Source organism: Chrysochloris asiatica, unplaced genomic scaffold (assembly GCF_000296735.1).
Source record: "Chrysochloris asiatica unplaced genomic scaffold, ChrAsi1.0 scaffold00009, whole genome shotgun sequence".
NCBI classification, from domain to species: Eukaryota; Metazoa; Chordata; class Mammalia; order Afrosoricida; family Chrysochloridae; genus Chrysochloris; species Chrysochloris asiatica.
In genome coordinates, this window is record NW_006408527.1 from 37,616,435 (window position 1) to 37,620,277 (window position 3,843).

Here is a 3,843-nt window from a genome sequence, read left to right on the forward strand (position 1 = left end):
TTCTATCTGCCCCCAAAATAGAAGGTAGAAATGGGATTATTATGGTTGTATGTACCTTGGGTAGTTAACAAAGGGACCAGAAACCAAAACAATCATTGGATGTGAGGTTGACAACCAAAAATCTGAAGTAGAGTGGGAAAGGTGGCAGAAAAGGGAGGAAAAAAGAAAAGAGAGATGTGAGTCCTGGTGTGGCGCTGTGGGCTAATGCGCCAGAACGCTAAGCTGTTTGAACTTCAAGGTTGGTGGTTCAAGCTCACCAGCTGCTCCTCGGAAACCCTATATAGGGTCACTGTGGGTCAGAACCGACTCTACAGCACTTCGCAAAAATAATAGTGGCCATGTGTACTATTACGTCTCCTGCTAGGAGGGGCTAGAGAGAAAGCCTCAAACATGAAGTAGTGCAGGGCCTGAGAAAGTGAGGTAGTGCCTGAGCCTGAAGAAAGGAGGGGACATTTTTCTCTGTAGAAAGGGACCTCCCCACCTTAGGGGCAGCAACTTAACAGGCCGTAGACACTTTCATCACTGTAAGCAATGTATAGAAAGAAGTCTTCTTCTTGGTCCTGATAGCTGACCCATTGTGGCACTGGTGGGTGGAATCACATTGTTGACAAAGAAAACAAGGCATCTTCAGCCCAGAGATGAATTCACTTCTGGATCAAGAAATAGAATTGACCAACTATGAGATCAGAAGGTACCAAATGTTTGCTTTTTGTCTAGATCAACTATTCAAGTTTTGGGAGTCTTTTCTACTATCACCGGGACCTGGGCTGGGTATTTCTGATCTTCTCCCCCTCACAGCTGCATCTATCGAACTGGTGCTCCTCTTTATACACTAACTTCATGCTCTCAGAACCGAGCTGGACCGAGGGAATCCGAGGGTGGGGGAGGGGCGGTGTGCAGGAACAGGGAGGCGGCAGCCTGGAACAAAGTCTTTTGAGTTAAAGTATATCTATCACTAAAAGTGTTTGCCCATTACAAGATTATTCTTCCACTTAAAAATTTTCCATTCCTCACTTTTTCAATTTGTCTATACAGATCATAGCACCGTAATAGAAAATCGAACATGCATTTATTGTGCACAACAAATATTTGGCAGTTTCTGGGATTTGTGAGAAATTATGGCAAGGAATTTGGACAGTCATTATCTATCTGTTTTCTATCTTCTTACAGCTACATGGATTTGACCAATGGTAATTTGTTGAGGGATAATGCACTGGAACGCAAGGTCAGTTTAAACCATAAGGTCAGCAGTTAAAATTCACCAGCTGCTCCTCAGAAACCCTATACAGGGTCACTGTGAGACAGAACTGATTCGAAGGTACATAACAACAAACGTAAGCATAAGGTACTGTTGTGTTCATGTTGACAATTACAATATTGTACTAAAATACATTTACTTAAACAGGGGGTGCATTTTAATTTTTTAACATGATTTAGAAAGTAGTCATCAGAAATGAATTTTTATTCCTCTCACACAAAAATAAAATAAGCGGCTAAATAATATAAATTTATAAATTACCCTTTTGTGTGTGTGTTGCTGTTGTTAAAAGCCATCCAGTCATTTTCAGCTGTGGATTGAAACTGCCAACTCTGGTTACCATTCCAGTGCTTATCCTACATTATTTGAAGTGTTGTTTTTTTACTGAGCAATTTTTCTTTTTCCTAACTCGGAAATCCTATACAGGGTCGTTGTGAGTCGGAACCGACTCCACGGCACATAACCAACACCAACACCACCACCAAACTATTATTTAAAAAATAAATGTATACTCCTGTGTGGTGCTGTGGGCTAATGTGTCAGTCTGTAAAGTCATTTGAACTGCAAGGTAGGTGATTCTAGCTCACCAGCTGCTCCTTGGAAACTCTATACAGGGTTGCTGTGTGTCGGAATCGACTCGACGGCACTTCACAACAACAGAGTAAAAAAAATTAAAACACGTTATTAATGCATACATACAAGTTGTCGCCATGAGGATTTTTCTGCTAAAGTAGAGAAAAAGTCTCCAATCTAAATCAGTATGTTCCTGGTCCCAATAAAAATCTGTGTTATCTTCTATTGGTAACTATGATATCACCCAGAATTTTCCGTATTTATTAGCTACTTATAATGTTCTTATTTTTTTTTAATTCTATTTACAGCGTATGCAGAAAAATTGCACATAATATAAATGTACAAGTTTGTAGATAGGCAAATAGTGAACACAGTTACGAAGCCACCACTCAGACCAATATCCCAAAGATATTTTTATGTCCTCTTAATTACTGATCTTCCTGGTGTGGCACTGAGGGTTAATGGATTTGAACCACAGGGTTGCCAGTTTAAGGTCATCAGCTGCTCCTCAGAAATCCTATACAGGGTCTCTATGAGTTGGAACTGACTTGAAGGCCCTTAACAACAACAGCACAAAACTTCTCATATGAAAATTTTACTGTTAAAACCATTGTATGAAGGTAATCACACAAGATGTATTATTTTGCACTTTATTTCCTTGGCTCTATATTTTCTTTGAAACTCATCTAACATTATGGTAAAATATTCCATTGTATGAATATATTATAATTTATGCATCTCACTATTGATAAGGAAGTGCTGTGGCTCTGTAGAATGAGAACTGGACTGCTAATCACAAACTTGGTGGTTCTGTGGGAGAAAGATGAAGCTTTCTGCTCCTGCAAAGATTTTTAGCCTTTAAATGCTATATAGGGTTATTATGAGTAGGAATTGGCTTGACAACACAACAACAACTATGGATAAATATCTGAATTGTTACTAGTTTTGTGCTATTTTGTATAATTCTACCATAAACATAACTGATGCATAAGCGCTTGCAATTATGTACAATGTATGCCCAGAAACAAAGTTGTAATATCATGCATTTGTTTAACTTTAGTAAAACTATCAAAGAGTTTTCCAAACTGATGAAAAACATTTATGCCCACCGCTGTGTATGAGAGTTCCTGCTGTTCTATATTTTTGTAAATACTTAACATTATCTTATTTTTAAATGAAAGAAGGCCTAGAGTTGAGGGAAAAGTGACAAGCTGGTCACAATTGGGAGAAGGCATGTGAGAATTCCCAAACTTGCCAATAGTACCCATTTGACCTAGCTTGGGGATGGCTAGCTGACCAGAACTCGACCAGATGCAGATAAAGAAGTTTGATAAAGGGAACATGCTTAAATTACTACAATTTTATGAGCTGGACCTTTGCTTCTGGATGTAGTTGCTAAAATTCCAACAGAAAGGAAAGGATTCTTCATATCAAGGATCAAGCTTGCCTTTTCAGTACACTGGGTTAATATGGATGTGCAACTTAGACACTGGCTACCAAAAATAGGGGGCAAAAAGTAGCTGGCTTACAAGCTTTCATGAGTGTGCTTAGCTTCAGAATGTGGGATAAGATAGAATCCCCACTGAATAGTTTGCCTTTTGTCCAGATTGGTATTGTGAAAAGGGATTGGTGAAAATGGGGATAAAATTTTATGACTCAATTGTGAGTAATTGTTAACAGGACTAATTGCAATTGTCAGAACTGTAAATGCAGACAATGTGTAACTAAAATGGGAGAGTAGTTTATTTTTCTTTTCAGGAACAGAGGACCCTAGGACCATCAAAAAGGCAGAGCATGACTAGAGTATGGGATCCTAACTAGAAAAACATTGACAGCAGAGATGGTGGCAGAGGCGATGGCATAGTGAGATAGAGCAGCTGAAGAGTCTAGGCCCATGGAATAAGAAAAGCTATATGCCTGTGGGCAGGAGACTGGCTTTCACAATGTGCCCTTTGGACATTTATATGAACATATGTTTTCTGTGTGGTATGTTGTTGTTGTTAAGTGCCGTC

General features: G+C 39.1%; 1 pseudogene; it reads right to left on the bottom strand.

Annotated features, from left to right (window-relative positions):
• Positions 1-482: 482 nt before the first annotated feature.
• LOC102829754 lies at positions 483-842 on the bottom strand (annotated as a pseudogene).
• Between the last annotated feature and the right edge of the window lie 3,001 nt (positions 843-3,843).